This window comes from Lissotriton vulgaris, chromosome 10, assembly GCF_964263255.1.
Source record: "Lissotriton vulgaris chromosome 10, aLisVul1.2, whole genome shotgun sequence".
Lineage (NCBI taxonomy): Eukaryota > Metazoa > Chordata > Amphibia > Caudata > Salamandridae > Lissotriton > Lissotriton vulgaris.
In genome coordinates, this window is record NC_141698.1 from 743,796,908 (window position 1) to 743,814,862 (window position 17,955).

Consider the following 17,955-nt stretch of genomic DNA (forward strand, 5'->3'; position numbering starts at 1 on the left):
CTAATTTTTTATTATTTTATAATTGTTAATGAATTAATTGTTAATTGGTAAATATTTGTATTAATAGGTGATCATTTTTAATGATTTTATTTTTAATTGATTAATTATTATATTATTTAAAATTGTTAATTACTTTTAATTAATTTGTAATTGGTATTAATACTAAATTTATTTTTATTTATATATGAAGTATTTACTTTCCCTACTGTTGCACTCTCTGGAGTGTGAATAGTAATTTTTACCCCTACGCTATCCAACGCTTTCCCTACTGTTGCACTCTCTGGAGTGGGAATAGTAATTTTGACCCCTACGCTATCCAACGCGTTCCCTACTGTTGCACTCTCTGGAGTGGGATTAGTACATTTGACCCTGCTGCTATCCAACGTTTTCCCTACTGTTGCGCTCTCTGGAGTTGGAATAGTAATTTTTACCCCTACGCTATCCAACGTTTTCCCTACTGTTGCACTCTCTGGAGTGGGAATAGTAATTTTTACCCCTACGCTATCCAACGCTTTCCCTACTGTTGCACTCTCTGGAGTGGGATTGGTAATTTTTACCCCTACGCTATCCTTCGCTTTACTTACTGCTGCACTCTCTGCAGTGGGAATAGTAATTTTTACACCTAAGCTATCCAACGCTTTCCCTACTTTTGCACTCTCTGGAGTTGGAATAATCATTTTTACCCCTACGCTATCCAACGCTTTCCCTACTGTTGCACTCCCTGGAGTGGGAATAGTAATTTTTACCCCTACGCTATCCAATGCTTTCCCTACTGTTGTACTCTTTGGAGTGGGAATAGTAATTTTTACCCCTACGCTATCCAACGCTTTCCCTACTGTTGCACTCTCAGGAGTTGGAATAGTAATTTTTACCCCTATGCTATCCAATGCTTTCCCTACTGTTGCACTCTCTGGAGTGGGAATATTAATTTTTACCCCTACGCTATCCAATGCTTTCCATACTGTTGCACTCACTAGAGTGGTAATAGTAAATTTTACCCTTTCCACTATCCTACGGTAAAAATATTGTAATTTTTTTATTAATATTACTTTTATATATATATCCGTATTAACAAATCAATTTGTATGTTTTCATTTTTTTACTTACATTAATTATTTATTATTTTTAAGGTTATTTAAGTATTTTAAGTATGTTTACGTTAATTATATTTATTATTTCATAAATTTTTAATTAATTTAAAGCATTATAAAAAATTTGATATTTTGACTAACTATATTTTTACATCGATATTTTTGATTCAATATTTTTGTACTTACCTGTTTGGAGATAGGAGGTCGATAATTTTTGTATTCTATATTTTTCCTCAATATTTTTGTAAATGGATATTCTTGACATCGATATTGTTTCAGTGATCCAAATATTTGAAAGTGGTTCCTAAATTAGTAATACTGAGTTATTTACATGTTAGCATTTGGGTTCCTCAAACAGTCCCTATGTCAGAATTATTTGTTTCTGAATACCAACGGTTTTGTGGTATCCGTGTCCTGGAGCAGCCTGTTGAAAAGAGAACTTATTATAGGGAACAAGGGTCCTAAGGAGTTACAATTTAGCAAAAGATAACAATATAGACCACAATCAGTACTATATTTTTTCGACGCCCAGCCGGGCGAGGAGTAGTTTATTCAGGAATAACACAGAATTTCATTGACCTGGAGAGGGTCAAATATGAACATCAAGATAGGGTACAATCCTGTACCTATCCCAAGAAGGTAGAAAAACCATAAGAATCAAGAGAGGTAGAAGGAAGGAAAGAGGTTTTGCAGGCAAGAAAAAAGTTCTTTGGAGCCAAAGAGTGGCTTGCGATTTCAATAAACAATTCCGCAAAACACACTCAACAGTGTCAACAATTGAATATATACACTAAATTACATGTTACACTGTTTTAAAGCGTCAACGTTTCGATCCCTAAAGGCTCTTAGTAAAACGGGATGATCATCAGGACAATATAAGATCACTGCCTGTTTACAATGCGAACGCCTGGCTACAATTTGAGCAGCCGTGGGTGGGAAGTGGAACGCAAGAGTTTCTTCCCGTTTTGTGGAGTAGGTTGCCTCCTTTATTTGGTCCGCAGGCTCAATGCTGACTTCTCAATGGCGGTGGGTGGGAGGGAGAAACACAATGGTCTTCTCCCCCTTCGCTGGCAGCGGGTTCGCGCTGCCACCGAAGGGGGAGAAGACCATTGTGTTTCTCCCTCCTACCCAACGCCGCTTCCATTGAGAAGTCAGTGATTGAACCCATGGTCCGAAGGCCCCTTTCGGGTTTCCTTGTGTTCCAAAATGTTGAAAAGAGAAAGCATGTTATTTAGTGGCATCTGAAGGTGCAATGTTTTCCAAATCAATATTTGGTAAGAGCTTTTCAAAATGTGTGAAGGTTGTTTTTCATATTTAGCTGTTCCTAGTCGGTCGCAAATCGACCTATCTCATTACTGTTAATAAGGTAGGTCGCAATTTGCATCCCATTAGGAATTACCTGCTGATGTGTGTGATTGCTTTTTAAACAAACCAATCAATTCTTTTTCAAACCTAACAATTCTTTTTTAAATGTAACCCGTTTTCTTTAGGGGAATGGGTGTTTAAAAAAGAAAAATGAAAAATGTACCTTTCTTTTTTTAAGATTAGACAATAGTCTGTGGGACATACGGCCTACATACTCTTAAAAATATTTCTTTAACATTCTCAAAGTGGAAGTGGAACCTTAGGGACCAATTCCTGTTTGCGAACCGGTACCACCAACTTTCAATTGAGGGTAAACTATTAATGTTTTGAAACCAGAATTCGGTTGCAAAACATTTGCACATTCTACTGGGAATACATCGGTATTTGGAAGGAAACTCTAAAAACACCCCTTCCAAATACCAATTACCTAATTCAAATTGTGATTCGGTAACAAATTACCAAATCGCATGTGGCTTTTGTAATATAATTAAGCTTTTTTGGGGTCGCAAACGGACCGATTCTGCAAATCTGGCAGTTAGAGACCTCTAAAAAGCCTTTGAACGTCTTTCCCTCAGTCAAGAATACATCAGGCCTTGTGCTAATTTAGTTATGGGTCAAAACCTACCAGTTGCGTTTGGCTGTCCTGAAACAAATTTTTGTCACCTACATATTTTTAAAACTAAATATATCCACATCATGAATTATAAACTTGACTGAACCCCCTCTTTGAAGTGGATGTTTTTTACTTTATTACCAAACTGTGTATCCTAATGGTCATTAAAATGCATAGAAAGTTAGAATAGCAATTAATTTGTACATTTATGAGGGTTTTGTTTTCTTAATTTTCAGATTGCTGAGGCAGACGCTTCATTATTAGACACAGCTGAAGAGCTGGTGGCAAATACAATTGGAAAGGTAAAAAGTGAAGATGGTGCTGCAGTCACGTCATCAGCTGGAAATAAAAAAGAGCTTCTAGAACTGAACACAGTAAGCACAATTTAATTAATTTGTATGTGATATTTTTAAAGTAATTCAAACACTGCCATTTATGGAATTACTGTAAACGTTTAAAATTCTGCATTTTAAAGGATAACAGCATGGAAAAAAAACATATGCATTGCCTCAAAATATTTGAATGTGTTTTTCCATTGACATGGAGTCTCTATAATTCTCTTCTGTGTCAAACGTTATAGTGAATTCACAACTATGTTCTGACAAACAATGTAGATATCACTAGCGGCTTCAACCCTTTCTGTCCAGTGGTGAACTTATGAGATGGCGGACCCAGCTTTGACAGACATTCGAGTTGATAATAATATAGATAATGGAATAATAGTATTGTGGATGGTCTGAAGGACATTATCAATTAGTTTTAAATAGTTATTTTAATAGATTGACAAAGAGGCTTAAGATTTCTGAATTCGCCCTGCTTGAGTGCAAAGAGGGTCTTCTGCAAATCCCAAACAGCAGTTGTATTCCCCTCAAAAAATAGAATTGCAGGCAGGGGTCTTCTCTAGAACGGACCAAGTCTATTACCTCTTCAACCATCAATTACCACCGTATTACAGTGAGTCGAATACCCCAATCATGACTGTTCTAGTGTATGTGGTAGTAGTAGTACTAGGTGTTATTTCTAAAGCGCAACTATCACTCCACAGGTGTATCTTGGCACTGTGCAGAGATAGATGGGAGGCACAGATTGTGCTGTTGTCACAATTCCTGGAGAGTTTGATGAGGGAGAGGCAGAGCGGGTCAGAAGCTCCAAAAATCCAGGTTTTTAAGAACATCCTGAAACCGGATTCTGATTTGATTAGACGGAGATGACTGGGGAGTATATTCCATGCTTTTGCTCCCAGGGCGGTTACTGATCTGCCACCCTTAGTTTTATATCTGAACAGGGTGGGTTTTAAAAGATTGGCCGAGGAGGATCTAGGAGGGCGTGTAGTGACATACTGTGTGAATTATTTAATGCAGAGAGGGGCCGGCCGCGCAGCAGTGAGTAGTGCTTGCCTCGTGCTGTTTTAAAGATTATTATTTTTAAAACCCCTGTTTGTAGATTGTTGGGAACTTGCTCTTTGCACATTGTTTGGTGATTTTACTTACCTGTCTTCACTCTCCCTGGTCCGTCACAGCTTTTTAGTGCCGACTGCACAGAGGCACGCGACTCCTCCCCCAACTACCCCACTTCCTGCTTTAGGCTTATTTAATGCAGAGAGGGTCCCGGCTGCGCAGCGGGCCGCCAAAGGCACACTAAAGGCAAACCCGTCTGCGACCCGTCCTCGATCCTGGTTGGGATGGAGAGGAGAAGGTTATAGGCTGGTCTCGAGATGAGCTGCTGTCCTGTAGAAATGCAACTTGCCCCGAGCTTCATCAGATTGAGCCTTCTATGACTGTACTACCAGACAGCTGCCATGCTTGTGGTCAACTGCTAATCTTCGCGGTAAGGCGGCATAAAAAGACCTATTCTGGGATAACTAGCCCACAGGGCACATTGCCAAAGCACACTGACACAATTCGGGCATGCCTAGTCAATTTTAGATCCCTCCCAAAACACGCTGAAGATATCTGGCTGCCCCTAACTGAGTCCACTTGGGACGCCATGTTTTTAACAGAAACCTGGCACAATGCGGATGCAATGGCAGCCTTCACCCTGGCCATCCCGTCTGGTTTCAAAATGTGCTATTCAAATAGAGAGGGCAACAAAAGAGGGGGTGGGGTGGCTATTATTTTCAATGATTTATGGGAATTGGTCTCCTCCAGCCCACTCGACCTACAAGGCATTGAAGGTCTCAACTTCTGCTTCCAGATTAATCCCTCCTCCTCCTTAGCGGCCATCCTTATTTATAGACCACCTGATTGTGTAGCAAACATCTGTCTTGAACTCTGTAACCATATTGCCCAATAATCACTACCTTATGCCGATTACATAGCTCTTGGTGATTTTAATTTCCATGTGGACGACACCAATTGTTCTCAAGCAGTCCTGCTGATCTCTTCTTTGGCAGCCTCCAACTTATTGCAAATGGTATCTGCTCCTACGCACAAAGCAGGCCACACTTTAGATTTAGTTTTCTATAACATCTCCTCAATGGTTATGGAGGCTCCCTGTCCCCTGGTCTGGTCACATCACTATCTGATTCCTTTTTCAGTTATGTTATCTAAGTCCGGCCAGGCCAGGGGCAAGCAGTCCACCATAAAAAGAAACTGGAAAAATCTGACCGCAGCAGCGTTGGGTCCTATTTTACAGAATAATCTTCCCTCTCTTTCCTTAGACCCTAATATAGATGCCCTGGCAATTAATCAATGGATTTCCTCGGCGGTGGAGGTCGTTACTCCAGCCATAATGATGGTAACTCGTAGACTATCCCCATCAGCCCCATGGTTCTCGGATTCACTCAAAGAAGAAAAAAGGAGATGCAAAAGACTAGAACGCCTGTGGAGAATAAACTATTGTGACCTGGCTAAAGCAATTTATAAAAATGCTTTGAAAAATGTACATAAGTTGCTAAAATTTGAGAAATCACATTGTTTCTTGTATCAACAAGACAAACCATTACAGAAAAGAAGTGTTTAAGGTAGTTCAGTCCTTCTTCAAACCAAAAGCAATACAGACTGAAGTGCAACTTTCTCCAGCTCTATGTGAAGACATCTCTAGTTATTTTGATAATAAAATCCTAAAGGCCTATGATTCCTTTTCAGCACCCAAGGCAACAGAGAAACCGGACTCACCTTTGAGAGGTGGGGAGGCTCCTCTGTTTACAAATTTCCTACCGATCTCACATCAGGATGTAACGGTGGGAATTCAAAAATGTAGATCAGATGCCCCAGATAACCCATCCCCCCCTAAACTGTGGAAAATAATGTCCCATTCCCTTACTGATACGCTTACTCATATCTGGAACACTACCCTTGATACTGGTGTTTTTCCCGACAAGTGGAAGCATGCTACCCTTCTCCCTTTGAGAAAGAAACCCACCGGAGACCTAGGAGACCTTAACAATCTCAGGCCAAACTCCCTTCTGCTCGCACCTGGTAAAATGCTTGAGAAGCTTGTCCAGCATCAACTGACCAACTTCATTGACTGTAATGCCGCTCTGCACGAGACACAATCCGGCTTCCAGGCGGCCTTTAGTACAGAGACTGCCCTCCTTGAGGTGGCATAATCAGTGAGATGGGAGTTAGATTCAGGGGCATCAGCGTTGCCGGTGTTCCTGGATCTGTCTGCAGCATTTGACACTGTCCACCAGCCTCGGCTGGTTCAGAGATAAAAAGATATCGACTTTGGGGGGAAGGTGCTGACCTGGTTGCAATCTTACCTGACCTGCCGCTCAAAAATCAATCAATCAATCAATCAATCACTGCATTTATAAAGCGCGCTACATATCCGTGAGGGTCTCAAGGCGCTGGGAGGGGGCGCTACTGATCGAAGAGCTAGGTCTTGAGAAGTCTTCTGAAGGCCAGCAGGTCCTGAGTCTGTCATAGGCTTGGTCTTTGTTCCTGAGTAGAGGGCGTTCCCGTAGTTGAGTCTGCTGGTGATGAGGGCCTGGGTGACGGTCTTTCTCGTGTTGGGAGGGATCCATTTGAAGATCCTGCGGAGCATACTTAGGGTGTTGAAGCAGGACGCGGAGACGGCGTTGACTTGCCTGGTCATGGAGACTGTGGAGTCGAGGATGACCCCCAGGTTGCGTGCATGGTCTGTGGGTTCCAGTGATGTGCCTAGTGATGTGGGCCATCAAGAGTTGTCCCAGGCTGATGGGGTGGGTCCGAGAATGAGAACATCTGTCTTGTCTGAATTCAGCTTCAGTCTGCTGTCCTTTATCCAGTCGGCTACGGCCTTCATTCCTCTGTGGAGATTGGCTTTTGCGGTGTGGGGATCTTCGGTGAGGGATATGATCAGCTGGGAGTCGTCAGTATAGGAGATGATGTTGAGGTTATGTTGTTGTGCGACGTGGGTGAGCGGTGCCATGTAGATGTTGAACAGCGTCGGGCTGAGGGAGGATCCCTGTGGAACGCCGCAGAGGATCTCAGTGGTTTTTGAGTGGAAGGGTGGGAGGCGGACGCTCTGGGTTCTGCCGGAGAGGAAGGATGTGGTCCAGGCCAGGGCCTTCTCTTGAATTCCGGCTTTATGGAGGAACGTTGATAGGGTGCGGTGGCAGACAATTTAGATCAAAATCTAAACCTCTCTGGTGTGGCGTACCTCAGGGCTCTGTGCTGAGCCTTTACTCTTTAATGTGTACTTAGCCCCACTCTTCTCTTTGATTGCCAACTGGGGTGTGAAAGCAATTTCTTACGCTGACGACACCCATCTGGTTTACTCTTATCAAGAGCAGACAGCAGAGACTTTTAAGAATTTTAAAGGGTGTCTGCGCAAAATAGCCCACTGGATGAACATAAACTAAAACTTAATGCGGGAAAAACAGAGGTGCTGTTTTTTGGTAAGGGCCCATGCCTCGCCAAAGCTGTGGTGCCCTTCAGAAATGGAACCTCCACCCTCTTCCAGCTCTAGTATCAACAATCCGGGGGTGAGATGAGAGGCTGATCTCTCCTTCTCGGCCCAAATTCAACAGGTTTCTGCTGGAAGCTTTAGCAAAAAAAAAAAACCCTTTGTAAATTCTTACACTTTCTACCAGAAGACTGCCGTAAATCCATAGTCCATACCACTGTAACATCCAGGCTAGACTACGCGAACAGCTAATATCTCTGCCTGCCCAAATATTCGATTAGACGTCTGCAGATGGTGCAGAATGCGGCTGTGAGACGTCTGCAGATGGTGCAGAATGCGGCTGTGAGACTGATCAGATGCATTCCCTTCCGGCATCATGTCTCTCCGCACCTACAGGATCTGCACTGGCTCCCAGTAGCAAAAAGAATAGAATTCAAGGCCCTGACTCTGGCCTACTGCGCACTTAAGGGTAAATGTCCCAACTATCTTAAACTAGGACTCAGCTGCTGTAAGCAGAATTGGTCTCTGTGATCGAACTCTCAGAATCTGCTCTGCGTCCCCGTTTTGCGAAAGCCCATCTGAGTGGTAGGGCATTCTCCGCAAAAACAGCTAAAATGTGGAATGCCCTGCCTGAGCACCTCCGCCATGCGAACACAGAGACTTGCTTCAGGAAAGCACTGAAGACATGACTTTTAACAATAATTAGGTCTGGCCTCAGCTCGTGAAACTACCCTGCATGTATTACTTGCTACTAGAGCGCCGGGACACCTCTGTTGTTGAGGTAGCTGTTTGTGTTTTATAAACTTGAGTATTATGATTATTATTAGTAGTAGTAGTATTATTATTATGATGATTATTATTATTATTATTATTATTATTATTATTATGATTATTATCTAAATGGTAGGTATTTAGGTCCTGATGCCCTGAAATTTTATAAGTGGTGACGAGTATCTTGAAGAGTACTCTTTTATGGATAGGTATAGCCAATGCAATAGTTTTAAGAATGCGGAAGCTGAGGAGTGGCGTGGCAGTTTCAGCACCAGGTGGGATGCTGCATTTTGAACAGCCTGGAGCTTCCTAAATATTGTCTTGCTTGCACCTGCATGAAGGCTATTACAATAGTCTAATCTGGAAGTGATTAGGGCTGCTGTATCAGTTTTCCTTGCTGTAACCTGGGAGAAGATCGAAAAACGTCTTCAGAGTTTTAATAAGCTGAAAACATTTCTCAGCCACTGATAATGCTTGTGAACGGAAAGATAGAGTTGAGTATGTCGTCTTTCTTTCCATCAACCCAATGATGTGAGGAGGTTGGTTGAATTACAGCAATTAGACCTATTCTAAACATAGTTTCCTGTTACTGCATGGTTCCCTAGGGGAAGTGGAACTTACAAGATTACGACAATGCAATATCCTCTGAAACTCTTTGCTCCTTCCAATCTGAATGCAACAGTACATGGTCGCACCAGGACCATAGACCCGTAGCACAGGCACAAGAAAATAGACCTGACAGCTAGAAGTAAAACTACACAACAGGTTGCAGTCACTGGGGCAAAACAGTAGCTAATCAGTGAGGTTGCTTCTGGCTGGCGCGCAGTAAAAGGACCAAAAGTGCCTGGAGCTCTGAGAGGGGTCGGATTGAGGTATATCCCTAAATGCATTGGGCTTCCTACCACATTTTCCTTAGCTGGGTCAGATTCTGGAAGAGGGCAAAACATAAAGTAACCCATGTAATGCATTGAACTGTGTGAACTGAAAGTGGGCACAGTAAAGGGTTTGCCTAGAAGACCGCACGGGCCCTATTTTAGGCATCTGGTTGATACAGTGGCTAGTGGCTAATTTATCCACAGAACAGTTTCTTTGGAAATTATACGCCCAGCTGTTAAGGTGACTTGATTGCTGAGAGTAGGGAGATTTGACTTGTCCTGTTGGATCATATAAATAGTGAGGCCTGTCGATGGTCTGCCTAAAAAAATGTGTACTTCTTCATCAGTACTCAACCTAATAGTTGGCCTGCTGGTGCATGCTTTCTGTGGAGAAGTAAATGTGAAGGGCATCTGCGATCTGGATGGGAAGACTATTGGCATTTGGCTAGGGGTTTTTGGGGAATACCATAGGGTACAAGAACATCTGCACCTACAGTCACAACTCTCCCACTATACTTCAAAGGGCAATAAGCTACATGACATGAAAACTTTGAGGAGTTACGACACAGAGTATCACACTAGAGAGGATAATAAACTATTAAGGTAAGTTACACATGAGTTATTTCTGACTGTTTTCTAAGAACTTCCGGTTTACAAGGAGATATACAGTTTAGTAAATGAGACCTTTGGAACAGAAATACTCACACCAATGAAAAGATATACATGTAATCAAAGGCAAAAATTAAACTACTTTGTTGCAATTACTGAGAAATGTAGCCATGTTGCTGAACTTTTTTTGGATCTTCATGTTAATTTGGTTATGCTCCCTGAAAGTGATTGGGCTGGGAGGAGATTAACATCCAAGGTGATCTCTTCAGGGAAAATGAAGGAACCATTGTAAAATAGGGGTCTAGCATATCTTTATGCTGAAAGTCATTTTATGAACAAAATGAAAGGAAGAAATTAGTACTATAAAAGACTTATCTCTTCACCAGTAATGGTTGAGTAATGTTTGAGGTCTTAGGGTCAGACAGATAAGAGAGGAAGATCAAAGATGTATATGCTTCAAGGTGCAGCCAATAAGTCTGCAAAATGCAGACATTTATAGACCTAGGGCCCGATTCACAGAACTAACTTAAGACAAAATCCTAAACTTACTACCATTATGGTATTCACAGAAGGCACTTACTCATTTTGGTATTCACAGAAGGCACTTACTCATTTCGGTATTCACAGAAGTTAAGAGTCCTAAGTTTAAGACTCCTAAATGCCTTCTGTGAATACCGAAAGTCTTAAAGTTAGGATTTTTCTCAGTTTAGGAGTAGTAAAGTTAGTACTCCTAACTTTAGAACTCCTAAATACCTAAAGTAGTAAAGTTAGGACTCCTAACTTTAGGACCAAAATGAGTAAGTGCCTTCTGTGAATACCAAAATGGTAGTAAGTTTAGGATTTTGTCTTAAGTTAGTTCTGTGAATCAGGCCCCTAGAATCCAGCAATAACCTGGAGACCAGTCTCCACTTTATGTTGGATGTACTGAAGTCAATGAGTCGGGTTAAAGTAATCACAATAGCGGTAATGGTGTGAATCAACAAAATATTTCGCCAGATCAAATTGGAGGTGGAGCTGAGACTAGGGAGTAAAGATGTAACGTCTCCAGATTTCGTAGGAACTTGAGAACAGTTACAGAGGTGAGAGGCCATATGTTCCTGTTACAATTTATCTAATTTAAAAATGTTTTGCTGACCCCCTGGAGTAGAGTTTACAAGATTGGAGACTCAGAAGATTGAAGGCAAAGATAAACAAAAGATAGGCTTATTTCAGTAATGAGGAATACATTTCTGTCGTTAAGTGGTATATTGGTCACTTAGGACACGTGCACCACTAGAAAAAATATACTACTATTCTAGCATTCAACATTGACGCGTGTTAAGAGACGGGATATATCATATCCCCTGGCATCCAAATACTATTGGCATTGTCAGATGTTGTTCGGGAGAGTGGGCCATAGGCAAGCAAGAGTACTGAACCTCAACCTTATTTTATTTTTTATTTTAAAAGTTTTGTATAGCGCTAGCTAGACCCGTAGGTATCAGAGCGCTTCACATACACATTGTGAAAAACAGAAGGGCCTTACATTACCTAGGAGGCTGACAGTAAGTGAGCGAACCACAGATAAAGAATACAGCATGAACAATAAATAACTGTGCAAAGGAGGGGAAGAGAAAAAAAAGAAACAAGGAGATTCGCATAGTCCGTTCATCAACATTCCTTGAATGGGAGTCAAATCGGAGTATTGAGATCTAGGTTAGTTGACGTTGTTCAGGAAAGTATTTGTTAAGGAGATGGAATTTGAGGTCGCTTTTGAAACAGGAGAAGGAGGGATTGCATCTGAGGTATTTTTCTTCTGATGTGCCAGGGTCTGTACTGCTATAGCTGTGCAAACTGGACCAAGACCAACTGTCACACTTGACTCTCAGTAGTAGCGATGGGGAGTAGATACAGACTTCTTTGGGATGTTGTTTGTGGGTTTTTGTGCTCAACAGGTGCACAATAACTGATTGTCCAACCCAGTGTTTTTTAAAGGCACTTTATTACACACCAAGTTATTGAACTGAGTGTTGTGCTTACATTGCCTCAGTTCTGTTCCTCTCACTTTGGGTCTCCCCATCATCTTGTCTAGGCTGTTCTCTTGTCATTGTAAGATTTCTCTATTGGCATTAATAAATGTTCTGGTGGATAATATCCCCCTCTCATTAAGAGTATAGCATTGGGCAGCAGTCACCTGGTGGCAATACACTGTCTCTCTCCTACTTCTAGATGGGCTTGCACACTTCTGGTCAGATGTGGCCTCCTCTTGCTGCAGTGTGGTCGCAGTCCTGGGACGCTGAAGGCCATCCGGGTATACAATTAAGGTAAACTGGAGTCACTGTAGCCACATGGAGTGAATCTTGTAACGCTGCATTCCTACGCAGTTCTCAGGTCTAGGCTTCACTCAGACCCTGCTTCAGGGAACTAAGTCATGTTGGAGCTGTACCAGTGGATTGAGGCCAGCCTCTTATTCACAGCAGCACAGGTTGAGCAAAGTTGTAGTTTTTCACGTCATAGTAGCATGGGATGGACTGTGGTCACCTTTCTTTAGGGTGCTGTGGCAATGGGTGAGATATGGTTGCACTTCTTTTAGTAACAATGGCATAGGTCCGGTGGCTGTTGCAGTTTTTCTTCCAGCAGCACTGAACTGCTGTGATTCCGTCACTCCTCCCTGGCACTGCAAACAAGAGTGGTATGCCCACATAGACCTGGGGCATGGAGATTGCCCTCCTCCATCCTCCTTTATCTGTCAGACACCAGAAGCACAGAGGTCTTGCTGCTTCTGGCTATTACTGGACAATCTACAGGCTCTTTCTCCCTGAATTGACTTCTAAGCACCTCAGGTAAAAGGTTATGCCTATAACCCTCTGGGAAACTGACTGTCAGGCAAACACCAGTCCTGTTTGCACAGAAGTACTCTGATTGCTATGAGAAGCATTACCTTTCTTGATCATATAGAAGTTGTAACTGGAAAAAGTGGATCTGTGAGTCCCACTTTTATACTGTCAAAGCAGACAGCATCTGTTTTTACCATCTGCACTTAAAAAGCAAATTAAGGTGGTTTCCCTTACAGTGTCCATTCTAGACTGCTCTCGAGACACAGATGTTGTGTAGAGTGAAACATCTCACACAATGGTTGTCAGCAGTCTGAAGTACACACAACAGAGGCACAAGAAGTGTAAGCTTTCTGATCCTAGCTATCACTGGCCACACTGACTTTAAGGCCAGACCGGCAGTACTCAGGACTGGGGCATGACCAGTTCGAACTGGGGAAGAAGGTTCACATCTGGGCATCAGCTCCACATCCTATTATTCTGGGCAAATCATTTAATCCTCCTGTGCCATAAACCACAACTGAATCGGACCTTCTGTAATTTTGTCGGCTGCTCATGTAGAGCATACTAATGCCTTGGGGCCATGATTGCATCATATAAAACTGCACAAAAAGCGTGATCAAAGGAAAAAAAAAGGCTGGCCTTATCTACGTTGTCCTTTTCACCTTGAATAACAGGACATGCAGACTCAGCCTTCACCCCCACCTTTTTTAACCAAATAGTAGTAGAACAGGAAGACCCCAGCTTCTCTTTCAAAAACAGTAATTGAATTTCTTAAGGAGCCTGGTTTCCTTTCTCCCCACTTCAGTGTTTACCACTCCTCCATCTAGCTTTAGAAATGTTAACACTACACTTCTACCACATAGAAAAACAACCCCAACTCCATCTTCTACATAAGGCCTGGGCAAGGACATCTAAAAAGAATCCCATAGTCCTCTATAACTGTACTGTCCTTTACACAATGCACTCACCACATAGCTCTCAAACAAAAACACCCACTACATACTCTTTGAATGTTAACATTACGACCTGGATAAGCCCATTGAAGCAAAACATTACACGAGTAGGCCACCAGGCCTCCACTCTAGAGATACTGATAAAAAATGTCTGCTCATAGATATGGATTATTAGATTAACAAAACATTGTATGCTGTACCACCAGTTTCTGTGCTAAACTCATAACAGGCACAGTTTTCAACTGTCATTTAAATGAGGCCACCCTTGGTATTTCCTTCCTGGTACAGAGGTCTAAGACCTCTTTCATGTCAATGTATAGGCGTAATTACCACCAACAGGAGCAGCCCTAAGACCTCATCCTGGGACAAAGTAAAGACAGGAATCCTAAGAAAGGTTCAAGTTAAATTTCTAATGTAAAATACAAAATAACAATACTAGAAAATCAAGCATGACAATTATGACAACAATAAAACAATATTGTTGTCATCATTTTATACTTATTACATTTTTTTATATTTTTGTGAATCTGTGTAGGCTTGTAATCTTGTCAAAAAATTATATTTCATAATATGTTTTTCTCTTTCTTTTCTTTTTTCTTATCTTTTTCTTGATTTTCTAGTATTGTTATTTTGTATTTTATGTTAGACATTTAACTTGAACCCTTGTTAGGATTCCAAGGTATAGGCCTAGGCATCTGCACACATACTACATCAGTGTGAGGGAAGGACCATACATAAAACACTAAGGTACTAGATTCACCTAAACGGCCATTGAATTCATGGAAACACAACTGTTCACCCTGCAGGTGATATTTCCATCAGAACAGGAACCCATATACCACTATTCTAAGATTTGATATTAAGGAGCAGTAAGAAGTACGGAGTTGCAAATAAACATTTCTTTTTCAAGTGGTTCAGTAGCCCAAGTGGTGATAGCCGAGAGGCAACAAAATGTGTATGCCACGTGTGTGGATAGTATGGTTCCTCAAAAACTGTATTTGCATGTAGTCAAGTAGTCTAGGATATAGGTATGGTTTTTTACCAATTTTGTAGCCTGTTTTTGGGTACATTAAATGGAGTAGCTGGAAATAATGCTCGCACAAAGACTTGCACCCTCACAATATAGTATTACAAAGACGGCCATAAAAAGGCAGGTAAATGAATCAGATATTCCATTATACTTTAAACAGTTATTGACAGGTAAAGAAGGTGCGATAGATAGCTGGAAAGATGTTTCAAGATGGCATGAGAAAAGGATCATTAGGGGGAGGAGCAAAATTAACTGGAGAAAAGTGTTCATTTCACCTATTTGAGAGGGTGAACAATAAAAAAAAAACTACCTTTGTGTACTGCCACCATTGACTTTGTAGTTGTTTGTTTCTTTCAATAAATACAAATATGTTATTTGGATTTTAAAAAATGAACAAAAGTACATTTTCAGATTATTTTGTAGACCGACTGTATTGTGTTTCTAATTTTTAGACTCACCAAGAAGAAATCTACCTGTCCAATGGGTTATCAGAAATGATCGATACTATCATCAAGGAGGCTTGGGCAGAAACATCTCCACGGTCGTCAAAACAGAACATAGTAAGAGTACCTCAATTTTATTTGATATACGTAAATTGCTTTTGCTACTTCTATTTATCTGCATGTAATATGATTGGGTTTCCACTTAGCATCTGAGACCCTGTTTCTCTTCTCTTCCACATGTGATGTTAAAATGGGTTCATAACTGTAGCCTAGTTTGTTGCTTAAGCAAATTAGATCTTATTAAGCTACACAGACTCATTATTTACACTTGGAAGGTTAGCAGACTCCTTACTAGATAGTATTTGCAAAGGAATGGACGACTGTAATAGACTATCAGACTGGCAGCATAAAGGGTAACAGTATCTTCATTACACATTATATGCTATGACATTGTCCAATGCTCAAAGATGCTCAAATATACTATGTTTTGGGGGAATTTGCATCAAATATCTGCATCCCAAGCATTCCCTTGGCCAGTTTCACAGGCTGCCTGTTTATGATATCCTTCTGACATTGCGCACCATGTTTTTTTGCTGCATAGGACCGATTGAAGCAGAAAATGTGAACCTGTTCCATTGACAGCATCTCAAAGAAAGTTTGAATGCAAGGTATTCCTTTGTATTCAATTTTTACTCGATGAGTGGAAGGTATATTTTGCACACTTTGTGCATAAGTTTGCTTAATTTTTATAATATTGCACACAATTTTGGGTGATTTTTCAAACCCACTCTGAACTGGGAACAGTGGTCCAAAGTCTGTTTTAGCTCCTTCTTTAGATGCCATCAGTGTTTCATGTCTACAGCAAAACCATGGAAGACTATCACCTAAGAGGGATGGAGAGCAAGCAGACATCTCATAGGTCACTAGGAAGCCCAGGCGACGGAGAAGAGAGATGATGTATTGCAGGTATTATTGGAGGACATTACATCTTTAGAATGATGTAATTGAGGTAGATCACCAGGTGGAATGTGATGCTGTACTGGAGTTCGAGGGAGTTTAAATAGATGTCACAAATGATGACCCAGAGACGCGCACGTATCCTGCATCGAGGGCGGTGAGCGAGTTTCTGAATGCAGCCTTGGTGGCGGTGAGTGCACATATGCCCCCCTTCCTGACTCGTCGCTTACAGCAAGCTCCCTGTACCACCCCAATTCCCAGCTCCAGCGGGGGGCAGTGATTTACATCGGCGACACTCCCGGAGGACTCTGAGGTGACAGGGTCCTTGAGAGAGCCAGGGAGACGGCCATCCGACCGCGATCGCTAGCGGGGACGTACTTTGGAGCACTGCTGGCTCGCCATTATCAGTGCGACGATCTGCTTGGGTGCAATATAGCGGGGTCCCGTCTCCGGCTCTACAACTTTGCCACCTGGACGATCTCCATGTCCTCACCTTTGGCTTGCGGCCTAGTTCTACATCACAGCCAGCCCACTCCTCAGTCCCACAGCTCACAGTCACTGGGGTTCGGCCTACCTGCTGCTCCTGCCCGAGCCCCAGCCGGAGTGTTACTGAGTGGCATACCACCACAGGCTTGACCATTTGGTGTCTGATCCGGCCACCGCTAATTCCCAAGGCACATGAGCACTGCAGTATACGCACTAACGATTTCATACTGGTGATCCTTGCTGCTGCGTGGCTGTTTGTGGTGGGCCGACAAGCTCTCCCTTGGCTCCACTGCGAAGCACCATCGCTCTATGCTACACCTGCTGGCGCCGTCAGTAGCACACCCTTCACCTCAATTGGGTCACTTAGATATGGGCAAGTAGGACCCCAAGCAGAGTATACTCTTGTTCCCTGTGGCCACAAAAGGTACACTGGATCACGGTGTCGGCATGGCTGAGGGTGGCCAAGTCTCATCAGTGGCTTCGATACCGACGGCACCCAACCCTAATTTACTGTGGAGCTCAGGGCTGGGTTCAAGGCCTTGGACAACAGGTTTGATAAGCAGGAGAACAGCTTTGATACTCTGGGAGCCAAGTTAGACTCCCACGACCGATGTTTGGATACAGGGGAAGGCCGGATTTTGGATCTGGAGGATGGATCTGGGCAAATCGACGAAGAGACTCAAGTACATGTGTAACGGGGAGTCAGTAATAGGCTGGGAACATGGTTTAGGTAAAGCGGGTTTTATTTTCGTATACAATTTCTTTCGACAGAATGTCAGTCTTTCTTTTGCAAACTCGGCTGGATCCGTGGTGCCTCTTTGGATATACGTCCCTTATGAAACGGTTTCACCCTCTGTTTGGGCTCCTCGGGTTGTTGGAAGGTGCCAGACTCTTGTGGTGACCGGAAAGGGAAAAACAAGTAAAGGACCAATTAAAATACTGTCCTCGCTCTGCTGTTATCCCGAGGGGACCGGGGTAGTGAAGGGACACCTCAGTAGTGACGCTTTACCGCTGCTGTGTTTAGTGGTGAGGGAAGATAGGGAACAGGAAGGTGAGGGAAATAGGAAACGGGAAACAGGGAAGAGGGGGCACTTGCTAACGCGGGACCACACTCCG